General features: G+C 40.0%; 1 protein-coding gene across 1 annotated transcript in view; it reads right to left on the minus strand.

Moving 5' to 3' along the window:
- IL31RA (interleukin 31 receptor A) overlaps positions 1-19,971 on the minus strand; it is an 84,531-nt gene extending 64,560 nt beyond the window's left edge. Inside the window, exon 1 of the mRNA XM_053590420.1 lies at positions 19,930-19,971. The gene's annotated coding sequence lies outside the window, so the exon portion shown is untranslated. The remainder of the gene's footprint in view (positions 1-19,929) is intronic.

Consider the following 19,971-nt stretch of genomic DNA (forward strand, 5'->3'; position numbering starts at 1 on the left):
TCAGTCCCCTTGTTCCTGACCTCATCTTAGCAGCACTTAACAAAATGGATTACTCTCTTCTTGTTACTCTTTTCTTTTGGCTTCCTGGCAGTAGTGTGCTGGCAAATATAAAATTTAACAACAGGTTCTCCAATAATGGTTTCAGAAGCTGTGACATGTTGCATTTGCTGATTTTCATGGTATAGACACTCCCATCATGGCCAATTTCAAGCTACCAATGTGACATTGACGAGTTGGAAAGAACGGTACAATGGCACACACCTTTAGTATTTCCAGCATACAGATGCAATGGACACAACTTTAAGAGCATAGATATTCGGGGCCTCGGTGTGTGCCACACCATCTGAGGGCAAGACATGATTGCAAGAGGGACTATACCTAACAAATGCAATCAGTGTAACCTGGCTTATTGTACCTTCAATGAATCCCCAACAATAAAAAAAAAAAAGAAAGAGGGATATAATTAGGAAAAATAAACCATAACTTAAGAATAAAAAAAAAGAGCATAGATATTAGTAAACTACTTAAGGAGTGATGAGCTTTGACTGTTCATTACTTCTGTTTTAATACAATTTATTTAATCAAATTTATACAGTTTTAATAGTGACCATGCTTGGCAACCAATTCATTAAATTCCTGAAAATTTAACAATCAGCTCTCGTGAGCTAATACACACTGACTCCAAGATACCCCTACTTCCAGAGCATCACACTCTCCTAGTTTTCCTCCTGTTTTACTGTGGTTTTCTTAGTCACCTTTACTTAGGACTCCTCTTCTCCATGACCTCTACATGTTAGAGTGTACCATGGCTTAGCTAGAAGGAATAAAGTGAAAAGGAAGGGAGAAGAAGAGAAAAAAATGAGAAAATCTACACATGACTTACTTTTAATTTTAACATATTTGTATATTTTATAACATTTTGAAAAATATAATTTTACTTTACTATTTAATTATGAATTAATTTAACTATGAATTATATAACCTTTTTCACGCTAGGGCATCTAGAATGCTGTTCAAGACAGTAGCCACTAGTTGCAGGTGCCTACTGAGCAATTGAAGTGTGGCAATTTGAAACTGAGATGCTAGAAATCCCATACTTACCATATTTTGAACACTTACTTGCAAAACACTATAAAATTCTCATTAATATTATTCTATTGATTTCAATAATGAAATTATAACATTCTGGGTTAAATAAAATATAGTATTATAATTTGACTTTTGCTACTTTTTTTTTTTGCAGTTTATGGCTGGGGCCGGGTTTGAACCTGCCACCTCCAGTAGAGATGGCTGGCGACCTAATCCTTTGAGCCAAAATGAGGCTTGCATGGCATTTCTATTGGATGGTGCTATGCTTGATTTTTTTTGTTTGTTTGTTATTGTTGCTTTTTTGAGACAGAGTCTCACTTTGTTGCCCTGGGTAGAGTGCTTGCGATCATAGCTCACAGCAACCTCACATTCCTGGGCTCAAACAATTTATCTTGCCTCAGCCTCCCAAGTAACTGGAACTACAGGCGCCCACCACAATGCCTGGCTATTTTTAGAGATGGGGGTCTCACTCCGGTTCAAGCTGGTCTCGAACCTGTGAGCTCAGGCAATCCACCCACCTCAGCCTCCCAGAGTGCTAGGATTACAGGTGTGAGTCACCGTGCCTGGCCCTTGTGCTGGAGTTTTAATCCAGCCTTGCCTCCACCTTTTCTTCTCCCCTATTCTGTCTCTGAAAATCTTCAGCTATACCACTACATTTATACTCCTGAGGTTTGTAAGTTTTACATTATTTAATTGTTTCCATTCTTCATCTATACCTTGATTCTAAAATTTAAACAGCAATCAACAGCATCTATAACATTATGCCCATATGATCAGTAATCACAGCAGAATCAGGTAGTGTTTTGCACCTATGGAAAAAAAATGTAATACCATATTTCTCAAACTACAATACTAGACCAGATGTGTTCCAAAAATCAAAGTCAATCGGATTATCTTTTCCTAAACTCCAGTGATTCCTCAACATTATGCCACATTTTAGTCTTCCCATTTGGACAATGACTTTCCAGTGGAGCTTTTTCTTTTCCCTGAAGTTTTTGTTTTCTTGTTGACTTGGCGAACCTATACCTTTGTCTAATACTAAACTCTTCCAAATTCTTCATCATAAATCTTGTTAATGCGAATCCATTTTCTACTTGAAGAGTCTGTTCTCCAAGCCAGCTGCAGTGAGGTTGTGGCAGCAGGAAGGTGGATACAGCAGGAGGAATACATGGGAAGCCAGGACAGGGCAGCTGAACTCTGCAGTGGAGGCTATGAAGAAAGGCAGCTTTGGTAGGGTGCATGGGAAAGAGAGTGTATTTGCTCATTTATCCTCTCAGAATTAAGAATGGGCTTGAATGTAGAGATGTGTGTAAATGGGAGCCCTTTTTTTTTATTGTTGGTGATTCATTGAGGGTACAAAGAACCAGGTTACATTGATTGCATTTGTTAGGTAAATTTCCTCTTATAATTGTGTCCTGATGGGAGCCCTTTTCACCCGATAGCCTCCATCTCCCCCGCTACATAGGAAAAATGTCTATCTGCTAAGAGAAGACATCTAAGGACAGTGGAAATGTTTTGGAATAGCTAATGAGTGGAATGTACTAGCAACCCTGGCAAGGACAAGGATGGCTGAGTGGCATTTAGGGTCCTACATAGCTGTGAAGGGAAACATTATTACTTTCAGAGGCTCACCGCTGAAAAATAAAAGCTCATATTTCTGCAGCATTCACCTGAAAACCTCAGCTCTCTGGTGCTATTTCATGAGAATAGAAACTCTTGTGTTAAATCAAAGATGATTTTCCTGGCACTGCTTAAACTGAGGTTGCATAGATGCTGCTGTTTCTTTAAACTCCTAATGCCTTCCCTCTTCCTTCTACTTAATAATTATTTTAGATTGTTATAATTTATTAATTATGGCTGGGACTAATTATATAGTGATCTGCTAATTATTAACTATAGCTCTATTACGACGGTGAGAATTGGGTGGCACCTGTGGCTCAGTGAGTAGGGCGTTGGCCCCATATACTGACGGTGGAGGGTTCAAACCTGGCCCCAGCCAAACTGCAACAAAAAATAGCCGGGTGTTGTTGCGGTTGCCTGTGGTCCCAGCTACTTGGGAGGCTGAGGCAAGAGAATCACCTAAGCCCAAGAGCTGGAGGTTGCTGTGAGCTGTGACACCACAGCACTCTACTGAAGGCGACAAAGTAAGACTCTGTCTCTAAAAAAAAAAAAAAAAATACTGTGAGAATCTGCTCGGCGCCTCTGCTCAGTGGCTAGTGTGCCAGCCACATGCACTGGAGCTAGGGGGTTTGAATCCACCTCTGGCCTGCCAAACAACAATGACAACTACAACAAAAAATAGCTGGGCATTGTGGTGGGCACCTGTGGTCCCAGCCACTTGGGAGGATGAAGCAAGAGAATCGCTTAACCCCAAGAGTTTGAGGAGTTGTGATGCCACAGCACTCTACCGAGGGCAACATAGTGAGACTCTGTCTCAAAAAAAAAAAAAAAAAGACTGTGAGAATCACTGATGGCCTTTCTCATTCAGGTTCTGCATCTGACCACAAAACACAGAAAAAAAGTGACTTTCCTATTTTACCAAGAATGGAACATAATTAGTACCAATCTACACGCTTAGGAGAGAAGCTCATTCATACCATATACAATATAATGTCATATACAATGGATACTTGTAGGGCATTAGGCTGTATTCTTGCACAGAACTCCAAATGAGAAAGGCCAGTTGGGGTGGATTTCCAAAAAGGTAGCTGGAATTAATGAATATTGAGTATTATAATACCTTTGAAATACATTTGTGATCTTATAAACTGAGACCCTGATGGATAATACTCCTTTAGATTAATAAATTCTGATTTATTAAAAAAAATACATATCTAAACTGTATAGTTATGCCTTTTAGAGTTCTCATCTCCAACCCCTTACCTTCAAGAAGTAATAATTCCTTTTGCAGAGCTTAGGAGCTTAGTCAGTTAATCACAGAATGTGTTTATAGTTCGTCCAACTCCACAAAGAAAAACTGCAGTAAAATGCTCTAATCTCTGTGCACACAACTCTACTTTGGCAAGAAACTCTACTTTGGCAAGAACAATGATACAAATAAGGCACTTTAAAATGTGGTTTCTGAAATTTCCTTTCCTGGAATATAATAGACTCACGTAACAACTTTCCAAGGAAATACTCACAAGTGAATTCCATTACATTATCTTAACATGCATTAATGTGGTGTTATACTTTCTGGAAACTCTACAAGCCTTCCAAGCATCTGCCTCATTAATTAATCTTCAAAAATCTTCAAGACAGTGAATGGACTTAAAGAAACATTTTCGCATGTTTACAAGATCAAGCTATACATGATTAAGTGTAGCTTGCAAATACCAAATGGTTTTTCCACATCAACACAAGTAAAAAGAAACCAGGGAGAACTCATGGACACAGACAGTAGTTGCTATTTCTTCTTTTAATGTTTGATTATCAGCCAAAAATCAATTTGCTCCAGAACTTTGCAATTCAAAGTATAGGCCATGGTCAGTCACATCTAAGCTGGAAACTTGCTTAGATGCAGGCTTTATTAGACCTGAATCTCAATTCAGAGCTCTCCCTCTGCCCAATCCTGTTTCCTCCTCCTTCCCTTCACAAGCATTGATAAACATGCCATGCCAAAAAAAAAAAAAAGCAAAGAAACTGCAGGAAATTCTCATGATACAAGAGAAAGTCTGCCATGTTTCTGCGCAGCCTGGCCTTTGGGACTATATTAGGCATTCCATAAATATTTGTTGAATAAATAAATAGACCATTCTCTGTGTCTTGCACATCTTATGGCAATCTCTCATATTCAAATTTGTATATCACCTGCACCGTATTTCTCAACTTTTAAAAATACACTCTCACTTTTTATCAACATAAAAATCCAACTCCCTCCCACTCTCAGAGATAGCACACACTCCAGTTGAAAATTTCTGAAATACTGAAAATAGGGTCAGTTCTCTGCATATCCAACCCATGAGCCCAAGAAGATTTGGCCTAACATTACAATCTGTAATTTATAATGGGAATGCACTGGGATTTGGAGTTTTTGATTTTAAATAAACAAATCTTTTATTTTGGTCACTTGCAATCATCTATGTCTTATTTATTAATCTTCTACAGACAGGGTTTGCAACCTGTGCAATTGTACCACCCGGGCCTTACACTGAGAAGGTCTCTGCATTTGGTCTAATGCCTTATTATTTCTGTCTTTAAAGTCTTAATAGTTTTTGAATAAAAGGCCACACATTTTGCAATAAGCTTCACAAATTATATAGCCAGGCCTGTCTACAGGTCTGGTTTATAACAAGGGTAATAACAGCAATCATCATCCAAGAAGTTCTTTCCCAAATACACATGCCAATCATACCTGAAATTCACGATTGCGGTTTGTATTTTTTTGTCTCTACTGTCAAATAGTTTCTGTGATTCCTGGACCTCCCCCTCTAGTCACATCAGACCTCTCCCTCCATGTTCTCTCCTGACACAAAGGATAAGAGGTAAGCCCATGGCAGTGAGCAAAACGTAGCATGAACATAATCACCAAGGGAATCCCGGCACAATCAACTAGCACCCAGGATTAAGTTCCTGTGCTGGTACCACACAGTCCTCGGGGAAGGCTCACAGTCTCGACAGACTGTGATATGAACTTACTAACAAATTTAAGTGAGCTAGTACAAGCCTTCATAGAGTCATGGTTCCTAAACACACTTTCAGAAGAAGAGGAACACGTGGCTCCATAGAATGAGAACAGTCTGGGTAAAAGTGGAGGACAGTTTAACAAGTGTATAAGACGCTTCTGCCAAGCCGTAGGAGTGAACACATCATGAGCTATTCAAGAGGCTCACATGCTGGATGACTGAACCTCATAAATCAGATGAAAATTAAGAACAACTGCCGGTCTCAAAGAAAGAAACAGAAGCATCCACAAGCCACTCTGGAAGGATAATTCACTGGAAAGAACAACTTTCTAAATGGTACTCTAGAAACAGGGGAACTCACTATTCTGTGTGTCACACTTTATGGGGGCAAGACATGATTGCAAGAGGGACTTTACCTAAAAATTGCAATCAGTGTAACCTGGCTTATTGTACCCTCAATGAATCCCCAACAATAAAAAAAAAAAGAGAGAGAGAGAAAAAAAAAAAATCCATCTTCTTGTGACATTCCCTGTCTCAGTAACTATGAAGTGAGTCATGCTTGAAGTGGTGCAGGTGGGCACGGAGCTAAGTACTTGGATAAAGCTTTTTTTGGTTAACAAGTCTAATAGAACTTTCTATTTTCTAAACTAATGCTTGTATATATTTTAGTTCATTTTTTAAATCCTAAGATAAAAATAAATAAGACAACTAAACTGCTGGTGACCCACACCTGAAATTCACACTTGAAATTGGTATTCCTTTGGCTCTACTGTCAAATAGTTTCCATGATTCCTGGACTTCCCCCTCTAGTCACATCAGACCCCTCCCTCTATTCCTCCTCTCCCGTTAGGTATGCACCTCTTGCAAGGTAGGCCCCCCTGTGTTTTTTTGTCCCGTGCTCAATTAGGGAATATTTCAAAGTCACTGCACACAAGGATGCAAACACATTTTTTTCCATACTCACAGATGGAATCCCCTACACTCTCACATCATTTTGTCAGAAATAGTTATTTCCGCCTAGAAATGGACACATTGATAGTGGACCTTGCATGCCCCTTGGAAAGTACTGGGAACTTAATCGAATTGGGGGATTTAGAGAACCCATGACCCCCTCCAAATGGTTCTAGGACCATTTAGTTAAATGGGTTGCTCTATTAAACACTTGGTGCACAATTTTTAAATACAAAAAATATTTTTGGAGGGCAGCACCTGTGGCTCAAAGGAGTAGGGTGCCAGCCCCATATGCTGGAGGTGGTGGGTTCAGGCCCAGCCCCAGCCAAAAAATGCAAAAAAAAAAAAAAATTTGGAGAAGAAATTTCTTACTAGTTAACATTTATGGAAAAAAATCTTTCCAGCATATAAAGTAATAGAAGTATTACAAAAGTACAGGGTTTGGATGTTTCAATGGTTAAAAAAAAGAAAATCTATTTCACTTGACTGATTACAAAAGGTTGCATCCATTTAGAAAATGAATGTTTCATTCTGTAAATTATCTTTTTTAAATTTACAATTATTTTGATTGAAATTCTTTTTATTTTATTTTATTTTATTATTTATTGCTAGATCATAGCTGTGTACATTAGTGCAATCAAGGGGTACAATGTGCTGGTTTCATATACAATCTGAAATACTCTCATCAAACTGTTCAACGTAGCCTTCATGGCATTTTCTTAGTTATTATATGTAGACATTTGTATTCTGCATTTAGTAGGTTTGTATTTACCTGTTTTTTAAAAAAATATCCTTTGCAGTCCTCACTCAATAAGATTTGGATTTCTAAAACAAAAATAAAATCACAGGGTACCAGGGGTAGGGGCAGCTAAAAGGAGGATGGGTAGTTCTTGAGGAAGATGAAGTCTTTCCCTTTTTTAAAAAGAATCTGTCAGGCTTGGTGCCATGGCACAGTGGTTACAGTTCTAGCCATATATACCAAGGGTGGCGGGTTCGAACCCGGCCCAGGACAGCTAGACAACAATGACAACAACAACCAAAAAATAGCCGGGCATTGTGGCAGGCACCTGTGGTCCCAGCCACTTGGGAGGCTGAGGCAAGAGAATCGCTTAAGCCCAAGAATTGGAGATTTCTGTGAGCTGTGATGCCACGGCACTCTACCGAGGGCGACATAGTGAGACTCTGTCTCAAAAAATAAAAATTAAAAAATAAAGAAATCTGTCAGTAACTGGAAGTGAAGAGTTAGGGTAAGGATTCTAAATTCTATAGGTCCTATGGTCTTTGCTTGAAGAAACATCATCTCAGTTATGGGGAGTGGTAATTAAAGCAACACAAGCTGAGAGTAAATAGAAAAGGGGTGTTTGCAAAAACAATTAGAACTTTCACTGACAAGTTTTAAGTTGGGCAGAAATGGGAGGGTGTGAATGTAAATCATCCTTCAGAAATCTTATAACCAAGGAAAGAAAAATTTCAGAGGAAGAGTTTATTAATATCTTAGAGCAATAACAATATTTAATGATGTCAAAGAGATTTTCTCCTTTATACCTTGCCCAACAGGATACTTTTGAGATATTAATTAACCTTCCACTCTCTTATTTTTCCAATCTTCTCTATTATAAGCAAGAAGCTTATTTCTTTGACTCAGACATGCACACAGACTGGAAAGTCAATGATTCTTTCTGTCTTTGGAGATAGCCTAGGCTAAAAGAGGTACCTCAGGAAATGGAAAAAAAGGGCAGCAGAGAGTAAGAAGGAAAAAACTCTATATAACCCCAGACTGGGGATAGGTCAAGGATTTGTAGGTTCCAGTAATCTGGTGGCTGTGCCCTTCTCAGCCTTCTGCCCCAAAGAGGATGGTTATAGGGTACACATAGGGTGACCAGGCCTTGAGAATAAGAACTCTCAGCCTTGGCAAAGACTCCCTTCCCCAGTATGGCACAGTAGCAGCAAGGCTACCAGCCCTGAAGGCATTGCCCATGGAGGCTGAATGCATCACATCTATCTCAGCCCTAAGCAATGTGGACAGGTAACCACTAACTAAAGGGTTTCCCAGAGCTTTGGTGGTGCTTGTGTCCCCCAAACCTCAGCACAGCCATGAGTGTATGTGTCAGGATAAAGCTGATCCCCAGTAATGACTGAGATGAAACTTCCAGCTACTCCAATAAGATGAGGACTATCAAATTCAAGATGAATTTTTAAAGCTGCCATATTATTACATTCAAAAGATGTGAAATAGAGCTAGTCATTGTGGCTACTGCCTGGAATCCCAGAACTTTGGAAGGTCATGGCAGGAGGAACACTTGAATCCAGGAGTTCAAGACCAGCCTGGGCAACATATCAAGACCCCATCTCTAAAAAAGCTGGAGCTATTAGTGAGGCCGGGTACCCAGGGCCCTGTCTGAGTCCTGGAGTTTGAAAAAAAATTTGCTCTCATGGAGGTTTCTTGTTACCCTTTGGTAACCCTTTGCAGTTTTAAACAGTGCTCTTTCCAATGTCCTTCCTTTTTATAGAAAGCACACTGATTAAACATAAATTGCCTTATCCAGACCATGGGTGCCCGTTGGCCAAATTGAGTTCCCTCTGTATCTTAGGAGAGACTATTCCCATTCTTAAGTCATAACCCAGTTGGAGTGAGACTGAAAAATTAGTTCCAATCACCTTTCCTGACCCCTCTCATGGTGCCAGGATGGTGGTGGTGGCAATTGGGCTAGGATCCATGTAGCAGGAAGACGCTGCTTCCTGGGCTGGTTGTGAGCCTCTGACAGGTGCCCCGCACATGGAGGACCACTTGGACTCCTAGACTCATGTGGTCCTCCTGCTCATACCACAGCTCCAGCCCAGCTCTTGCCTAGGCTGATCACACCCATTCTCTTATTCTAAATTGTATATAATTCATGTAATGATTTACATTGTGTGGTAGATAGCTTCTAAAATGTCTCTGAAAACAGTGGTACTTCAAGATGGGAGTCTGCCATTCTCTTCATTTGCCAGCAAATTAATAAACCTGCTCTTCCTTCTCAAATCACTTGTCCTCGATCTGATGCAGCCTCGGGGACAAGTGCTGAACTTTCAGTAACAGAATTTGCCATTAATGGAATAGAACCCAGCAATTGCTGGAAGAGGTGGGAAGCAGTCCAGGTCAACCTATGGGTAGCAATGTTGTCTTTTTGGATAAGAGAATGAGGGACCACCCGCAGCAGCTGACAGAGCCTGATTAGCTTGAGGAATGCCCATCTCTCTCTTCTCTGAATTGGAGGCAGCTCTGACCAACCTGAAACTTGTTGAGGAAAAGGAAATGAATCTGAGAAGTGTCTGGACATCTTTGGCTATTTGTTTTAGTAAGTTCTTCAGTGTGCACAATGAGACCCTTGATTCCACTCATTTGAGGGAGGTTTTCAGACCTTCTCTTTGGATTCGTTTGGAGACACTATTTGGAGTGGAAGTCAGGACAATGAGTGGAACTAGTTGGACTTGGAGTTCATTTGTGCAGTTTCCAGGGGACCTGGGGAATTCGTTCCCCTTTAGATTAGGATATGTTGGTTCTCACTTGAGAGAATTTGGTTCTTGTTTTGTGTTTCCCATCTGGTAGGCCTTGCCACTTGAGATCATTTGTGCTGGGAATTCCCTGTAGTGTCTGTATTTATTATTCATGGGCTTTGTTTCAACATGGGAGTCCATTTCTGTTCCATCTGAAAGCCCTTTGGGGGGAATCTTGGCTGAATGGACAACTTATAGCTATAAGTCTCTGTCTAAAGGAGAATGGTGCTATATGGTACAATGTATATGCTGGAGTGTGAAGCAAAGTGATTATAGAATGGAAGATTAAATTATTACACTATCTTACAAGAGTAATTATTTTGTCAAAAGTCAGGTAAATGGGACAAGATCCTATATGTACAATCTTTCATGCAATGCATTAATAAAGAGGCCAAAAGGCTATGTGATAAAATTAGGAGGAATTAACCAAGTTAGATTGCAAGAGCCCTTTACCATCTCCCCACCAGCCGGGGAAGCAACAGTAGGCTCCGCTGCTCTGGAGCTCACACTGTTGGGAACCCCAATGTGGCAGTCACTGAGCACACTAATGGAAGAGTTTTCCTTTCCTTCCCTCCCTACTGGAACTACACAGCCTGCCGAGGCCAGGCCCCAAGAGTGAACCAGGTGGAAGGGGAGATCAGCACACAGAGCTCACTGCTGAATGGCACAAGGTGAGGGGGAATGGAGGAGAGCAGGGAAAGAACATATGCCACCTGACCACCCTGGTGTGCTCATGATGTGGTGGGGGAGGCACAGGCAGCCACCAGGCTCTCCAGGAGAGCAGTCTCAATGTCTGCTGCAACTGAGGGAAGGTGCCACGGACTCAGTCATGTTTGAACTCCCACGGACGGGACCCCTACTAGAGGCCCACATTCAGCCCAGGAAGCAGTGCCTTCCTGCTACATACACCCTGGCCCAGGGCAATTGCCACCACCACCATCCTGGCACTATGAGAGGGGTCAGGGAAGGTAACGGAAACTAATTTTTCAGTCCCACTCCAACTGGGTTATGACTCAGGAATAGAACAGTCTCTCCTTCTAAGACCTGGCAGGGAACTCAATTTGGCCAGAGGGCCCCCAAAGCCAGGACAGGGCAATTTATGTTCAATCAGTGTGCTTTCTATAAAAAGGAAGGACATTGGAAAGAGCACTTCTTAAAACAGGGTTCCAGTTAACAAGAAACTCCTAGGAGAGCAAATGCTTTTTTTTTTTCCCCAAAGTCCAGGACTCAGACAATGAAAGACAGCTCCCAGGGCACCTTGCGTCACTAGTAGCTCCAATCCAAATATTCCTATAGGACCTCTGGATGAAACTGACAGTGGAAACGCAATTGGTGCTGAGCCACACGGGCACAAGCAGTTCAAGGGCCCTTAGCTACTGCCCAGCCCCCTGGCATCAGCTATACATGGTGCTCCATGAGCTATGCAGGGAGCAAGGGAAGGGCAAGGTAACAGCAAGACCCAGTGGGTAGAAGCTCACCTCTGGGGCACCACCAATCTCTGCTGAATGAATACCAGGGCCTGGTGTAGCATACAGGAGACTGACCTTGCAGCAGTTCACTTTGAAATTCAGGCCCCAGCAGTCCTGCACATCATTGCAGCACTGGCTGTATCTGGATCTGCTGCACAATGTCCTGCGGTCACCCATGAGCTTCTTGGGAGTGGACCCCCAGTGAACTTCTTCTCCAAGGTGATGGACAAGGTGGATTCAATGATCTCACAATTCATCAAGATGTTTGTAGGCTCCTTTCCTCCATACAGAGTGATAAGGACCCCCTTTTGTATCAGAGGTAACACAGCAAGTAAGCAAAGCCCTACATCTAGAATGGAATTTACATGCATCCTGGATTTGATGCAGGAAACCCATCTAAAGTGGGATAAGGTGTTGCTGCCTGCTATCTTCTGGATAAGGGTAGAAGCAGGTTTAAGTTAAGTTCCTAAGCAGTAGTTTATGGGAGACCCTTCGTAGCACCCTGAGTTAAGTATGGTAATATAACCAAAAGTGAAGAAAATGGAGTAAATAAGTATGTTGAATGAGGGGATCGGATACTAAGCACTATGCATGAGTTTGCCTCTTTTAGGTCCCCACTCCTGCTGGAAGCAGAGAAGTGGAAGGTACCTTTTGAAGTGCCTCTTTGATGAAGCAGTTGCCACACCTCATTGAAACTATCAGGAATAAAAACCTTGGGTCCATCATACCAGAGAAAAGAAGTGTCCCATGAAGAAGAGGACCCATGCCCCCAGTGGATGGGCCAGGCTTTAGATGATCTAAAGTATTTATTTAAGAAGGAAAAATGAAAATGTTGATATTTTCGCTAACCTTTCATTGGTTATTTATTTATTTTTGTCTATAGGATGAAAAGACAACTCCTTAGTAAGGATTTCCTGGGCTATCACCACTTCTGCTGATTTGTCTTGCTGCTGGGTTTGCTATCCTAAATCTTGTTTGGTACAAGTATTCTTGTATATGATTTCTGAATTTACAGAAGCTGGATCATCTACAGAATGCAACTGTACTCATAAGTACTGTGTTTCTTTCTAACCCAGACCTGTATCAGACATTGTGTGCAAGGCGACAGGAAGGACCCACAGTCCTACTGGTGTCTTAAATAACAAGTTGGTAGAATCTCTCTTATCAGGTATCCTCCTCCACTTCAACTTTTCAATCCTCACAGTTGTATTTGGAGAGTATGCCCTATTTTCACTCAGTAATCCACTGCTTTCTTGTTTTTGTAAAGCTATACAATGACATGAATAAGCACAAACCTTCCATCTAAAACACTGCCCCAGTTCAGCAGCAAGTAGCTGAATATCACATCACCCCTCCTCCCATAACTATGGAAGGGTAAAATTGACAGTGGGGAATATGTAACACAGGGAATGTTCTGGAAAGGGTAAAAATGTTTTCTGTCTCTTTAAAATCCCCTCATCCTTTTCAAGAACTAAAACTGTATCCCTGCCTGAGGCCAGAAATCAGAGGGGCAGGGAAGTGTCTTGTGTTCTTTGTGCCACAGGAGATGGCTCAATGGAATTGTCTGGCAAAGGTCACAAGGCTGCCTTGGCTAGAGACGGGCTGGATTAGAACCATCAACTATAGTTAAATAGCAGTAGTGTAAAGCTGAAAATCTCCCCTTTAAAAGCTCTGTATTTCTGCCTATGGGGAAGACAATGGTACTTTAAGGTGGGAGTCTGACATTCTCCTTTTCTGATAAATTAATAAACCTCAAAAAAAATAAACCTCTCTCTCTTTGCTTCTCTTCAAAAAACTAAATATAAAAAAAAATCTCCCAATTCATACTCTTACATAATGTTCTTTCTTGAGTGTGGTTTCAAATGAGTGACTCACTTCTAACAAACAGCAAAAGTAATGGGATATTACTTCTGAGATCAGGTTATGAAACTGTGATTGGTCTTTCTCACACTCTCTAGCCCTCTTACTTGTCCCCTTTGATGAAGCAGCTGCCACATTATAAACTGCACTATGGAGGGGCACATATGGCAAGGAACTCAGGGCAGTCTTTGGTCAATAGCTCACGAGAAACTAAGACCAGTAACCCACGAGGAACTTAACCCTGCCAACAACAACCTGAGTGAGCTTAGAAAGCAGAGCCTCTCCCAGTCAAGCCCTGAGATCACTGCATTCTAGCCAACATTTTGATTATAGCCTCTGTGAGAGCTCCAGAATCAGAAGACCCAGCTAAGCCAGGCCCAGATTTCTTTTTTTTTTTTTTTTGTAGAGACAGAGTCTCACTTTACTGCCCTTGGTAGAGTGCCGTGGCATCATACGGCTCACAGCAACCTCCAGCTCTTGGGCTTACGTGATTCTCTTGCCTCAGCCTCCCGAGCAGCTGGGACTACAGGTGCCTGCCACAACGCCCGGCTATTTTTTTGTTGCAGTTTGGCCGGGGCTGGTTTTGAACCTGCCACCCTTGGTATATGGGGCCGGCACCCTACTCACTGAGCCACAGGCACCGCCCAACTAGGCCCAGATTTCTAACTCACAGAAAAGGTCAGATAATGAAAATGTTGTTTTCTGAATTCATTTTCATAATGAAAATAGATAATAACTAAAACAACAGATAATAACTAAACAGATTGCAAGAAAATAGAAAACAAAGATGTGTTAATATACATATACACACTATCTTTATCTGAAGTAAGACTACTTACTGGTTCTTGAGCTGGGATACACATTAGAATAACACAAGGCTAAGGGGAGTGTTAGAAAGGAGGAATATGTGAAAAAAGAAAAGAGGGATAATGAAAAAGAGAAGACAGACTCACTTTCAACTCTGCCTATTGTAGACATTTTTAAATTGTGTTTCATAATATTTTCAACCTGCAAATATTTTTTGAGCACTTTCTCAATGTCAGTCAGAAGTCCCTGGCTTTCTAGAGCTCATAGTCCAAATTCAGTCTAGATTCCTGAGTTGTACTATCAATATGGTAGTCACTAGTCATATGTGGCTATTAAGCACTCAAAATGAGGCTAGTGCTGAGTTTTAATTTTATATACTTAATATAAATTAAAAAATACTTTACTGAGCTATTGGAAAACTTTCAAGTATGTTTAGACAATTTAGGTATGTGATTCTACTTTATAACTATACACTATATAAGATTTAAATACAGACGAAGTATTTCTAATAACAGCACCCAAATTGAGATTTAAGTATAAAATATGCACTGCATTTCAAAGACTTAGTACAAAATTTAGAATACCTCAATAATTCTTATGTCAATTACATGTTTAATTATAGTATTTGAGATATATTGATTTAATATATGGCTCACATTACCTTATATAAATTTTTACTGAACTGCTCTAGAGCAATGATTTACCAAAAGAAAGCCCAGACAACACAGGGACACGTAATTACAAGACATAAAAATTGTACCTCTCAGCTCATGATCACTTTCTTTCTCTTCCTTTTCTTCTTCTTCTCCTCCTTCAACAATGATGCACACTGGACACTTAAGAGCTAGAAAGACTGCTGACCCAGGGTTTAAATGATTCAAGGAAGTCTCTCTCTTATTAACAGAGATTTTAATTACAAGAGAACAGTATTATGACTTGGCAACCCCAGTACACTGGGAGTATCTTAGTAGCTCAAAGGGAACATATAAAGAAACTGCTTTGTTTTGCCCCATGAGCAGTTTTTGTGGAAGTTTTCTAAAAAGACACTAAAAGCTACTTAAAAACTTCTTAAAAATTTTAAAGTCCTTAGTCCTGAAATATTAATGAAAGACAAAGTAATTTTATTACTTTATTCTAAATTGCATTTATTTTAAAAATATCAGATATTAGATTTGAAAATAGTGATGAATGGAGAAGCATTTTCTCCCAACCATTTTAAGCCAGCATAGAATGGATTTATTAGGTTATCATTATCTATACTGCTATGGTCATTCTCCAGTTCCTGCAGCATATTTAAAATGCAGCAAGAAACAGAGAATGGAAAGATATCATATGTAAGAACTCTTACAATTTACATAGATTCTTTGTTATTTGAAGCAGGTTTTTGTCCTGACTCAGTTTAGTATAGAAATCCATTGACCATTCTGGAGAACGTGCCCTTCAATCAGTATTGGCAGAGACGGCTTTATGAGCACACAGAGAAGTCTACATCTCAGTCTTCCTTACAATTAGATGTGACCAAGTTCTCAACAACGGAGTGTGAGAAAAGATATATATGCTATTTCCTTCTCTGCCCCATAAAAATTTTCCACAGATTCCTCTTCTCTCTCCTACTCCTGTTTCCCTTTCTCTGGCTTGAAGAGAAGCATAAAAGATCTTGGAAGCCAAAGACTGCAGAGTCACAGGGTGGAAGAAGTCTGGATTCTTACATAACTGCCAAGGAGGCCATTTATCTACCAAGAACACTACCCCTAGGATAGTCAGGTTAGCAAAAAACATACCTTTATTGTATTGAGCCACTGAAGCTTTAGGGTTTGTAAGAGCAGCAAGTGTCACCCTAAAGATATAATCAGTGACCCAAAAGACTGCAACTTAGCCTAAAGATACACTATTTTCAAAATTCTTGGGATCACCACTGAGTAGTAAGTTAGCACCCCATTCTTTAAGTCCATCTTTTTTCCACCCCTTTTTTACTACTCTCAGCTATAGTGTTTGCAAGACTGTGACTGGGCAGCCATGTAAACAGGTGAAGAAAGAAAGGGCCAATAAGCATATGAAAAGGTGTCCAACATCAGTATATTATCAGGAAGACATAAACTGAAACCACAGTAAATGGCTAGAATTAAAAATACCAGCAATACCAAGTAATAGTGAGAATATAGAATAAATGGAACACTTTTATAATATTGAATGGTACAACCATTCTGGAAAATTCTTTGGCCGTTAAAGAAAATTCTTTTCTTTAACTTAAGAAAGTTAAACCCTGTTATCCAGCAATTCCACTCCTAGGTATATGCCCAAGAAAACTCAGTGTTTATGTTGACCAAAAGACTCATAGAAGAATATCCACAGTTTTAGTCATAATAGTCAAAAACTGAAAATAATCCAAATTCCCATTAACACAAGACTGCAAAACAATTTGCAGTATATTCCAAAACCAGAATACCACACAAGAAAAATGAGCTACTGATACACAAAATATGAATAAGACCTCAACATTAAAATACAAGTACACCAGCATTCAGCTATGATACCCTGCATTGTTAAACACTGTTGCCTCTCAAGAATATTTTATATGGGGCAGCGCCTGTGGCTCAGTGAGCAGGGCGCCAGCCCCATATACCGAAGGTGGCGGGTTCAAACCCGGCCCCGGCCAAACTGCAACAAAAAAACATAGCCGGGCGTTGTGGCGGGCGCCTGTAGTCCTAGCTACTCAGGAGGCTGAGGCAAGAGAATCGCCTAAGCCCAGGAGTTGGAGGTTGCTTTGAGCTGTGTGACGCCATGGCACTCTACGGAGAGCCATAAAGTGAGACTCTGTCTCTACCAAAAAAAAAAAAAAAAGAATATTTTATATAACTACATGGACTGCGTAATTTTACTAATGGAGCTGTGCACTCCCCACCCTCTGCAAAAAAAAAAAAAATTAGTCTTTGTCTTCCTTTTCACATAAGCAAATCAAGACCTAAAGTAGATCATTGCTATGCTAGGTACCACACAAGTAGAAGAAAAAAATATGTTGAATAATAGCAGCCAGAAACAAAAAAGGGTGTACTCTATGATTCCATTTATATGAAGTTCAAGAACAGGCAAATCTAATTTATGGTGATAAAAATCAGAATAATGGTTACTTGCAGGCAAGGGAGTAGACTAGAAAAGAGCAGGAGGGAACTGATAAAAATGTTCCATATCTTGGTTTGGGTGATGGTTGTAAGGAGTACACATAGGTAAAAACTTAAGTTGTATACCTAAAGACTTGCACATTTTATTATATGTAAACTTTACTTCAAATTAAAAATGTTAACCTGCCAAAGATTACATAATTAGTAATGGGATTCAAACATTGGTCAATCTGAGTCATTTCACTAGATTAAGGTTCATTTTCCTAATGAACTATCTACGCAGAAGAGAAAATGACAAGTCTGTTACAACTTAGTTTAAGTAAGTGATTAGCAACTGTTTGTACATAGTATTCACACTATGATAAACCATATTTATTTGGCATTGATCCTTTCTAAATTCTACTCCAAATGATAATATTTTCTTTGTGGCACCATAGCAACAACATTTTGTTTTAGAATTTATAGAACTGAAATAAATTATTGGCACCAAACTTTTCACCTTCTCAAATGACTACTACCCCAATAAAATACTTCAGCTGAAGAAGAAGCATGTTAGGATGAAATTCCCAGGCCTTGCATTGTAACATTTGACTGGCAACAGAATATCCTTAGCTCATTAGCATCCATGGATTATCATGAATAAATCTCCAGTGGTGGAACAGTCTAAGACTGAGGAAACAATTGACAGATGAGATATATAATAAGATGCCAAAATGGTGAGTTAATAAGCATTACTCACTCATACTCTGTGATATCCCAAGGGAAAATTGTATTTATGGGAGAATGCAGCCACTACAGATGGAAATGTTGTTGGTGACTTCTCAAGAATCAACTATTTGACATTGATAAAACAGCTAATGCAATACCAGAATAAGACCTGAGCACCAGCATTCAGCTCTGATGCCCTGCATTCTTACACAGGGTTGGCTCTCGAGAATATTTTATGTAACTGCATGGACTGTATAATTTTACCAATGGAGATGTGCACTCCCCATCCCCTGCAAAAAAAAAGAACCCCCAAAACAGCTTAAGTTATTATCTTCCTTCCACAGAAGCAACCCAAGACCTAAAGCAGATCATTGCTATACTAGACACTACACAAGTAGAAGAAAAAAAGCCAGTGTCAAGGTTACTCCAACCAGTATTTATTATAAATAGTATCATGCTTACTTTGTTCTACAAGAACTCCTCCTGCATACTATTCAGCTATTAAAAAAAATGGAGACTTTACGTCCTTCCTATTAACCTGGATGGAAGTGGAAGACATTATTCTTAGTAAAGCATCACAAGAATGGAGAAGCATGAATCCTATGTCCTCAATTTTGATATGAGGACAATTAATGACAATTAAGGGTATGGGGGGGAGGAAAAGCAGAGAGAGGGAAGGAGGGAGGGGGGCGGGGCCTTGGTGCGTGCCACACCTTCTGGGGGCAAGACATGATTGCAAGAGGGCCTTTACCTAACAAATGCAATCAGTGTAACCTGGCTTATTGTACCCTCAATGAATCCCCAACAATTAAAAAAAAAAAAAAAACTCCTCCTGCTAAAATACTACATACAAATTTTTAAACTATGAGATGTGCTGTAAGAATAAAATGTACACCAGATTGTTAAGACTTAATGAAAAGAAGCCTGTGAAATACCTTATTAATAATTTTTGTTGATTACATATGAAATGATACTTTTGAATATATTTAGTAAAATAGTTTGCATTATTAAAGTTAATTTTTCCTGTCAAAAAAATTTTTTTAATTATGTGAAAGTGCTTAATGGTGATAAAAATTGTTGGCAATATCCCATCCCAAAACTGTCCCATCAAAATGTTGACAATATCCCATCCCAAAACTAAAACAAAACTCACGTTAAAATGGATATACCCAAGACTGTGGGATAATAAAGAGAAAAAATGTTTCAGAAAGAGAAAAAAATGTTTCTGAGTGGTTAAAAAAGAACCAGAAAAGCACAAGACTTCCAAATCCGAAGACACTAAACTGACGGAGGCAGAAAGTTCCTTCAAGGAATTCCCCACAAAAAACTAAATCCCAGATACTCCACTTTAATGATTTGATAATCACCCCCTAAATTACAGCAAAACAATTAATAGAATCATTAGGTGAACATCTAAGGAATTTACCTGAATTGTCAGCCCTCAAACTCGGGGACTAATGTCATTTGCTCACATCAACGTTCGGTGTCCTGTGTTAGTGTCCCTACATGCTGACCCTCTTGTCCCCCATCCTCTCTTGGCATGGGATTCCTCAGGCCCTAGATCAGGGGGTCTTAATCTGGTTCCTGGAAACTTTGGGTAGATCTGTTAATAGATTTCAGAAAGGTTAATAAAGCCCCCCAAAAGTTATAGTAAAACTTGGATCTGTAGCTTATGTGATCCGAAAAGAACAGGAACTACTACTCTTCTAAAGAGAGGGCGCAAGGAAAGCCCCCCCCCGAGTCCCGCCCCGCAGCGCCACTCACCTGAGCGCAGCCAGATGCAGACCCGGGGGCCGGAACCACCCT

This window comes from Nycticebus coucang, chromosome 1 (genome assembly GCF_027406575.1).
Source record: "Nycticebus coucang isolate mNycCou1 chromosome 1, mNycCou1.pri, whole genome shotgun sequence".
NCBI classification, from domain to species: Eukaryota; Metazoa; Chordata; class Mammalia; order Primates; family Lorisidae; genus Nycticebus; species Nycticebus coucang.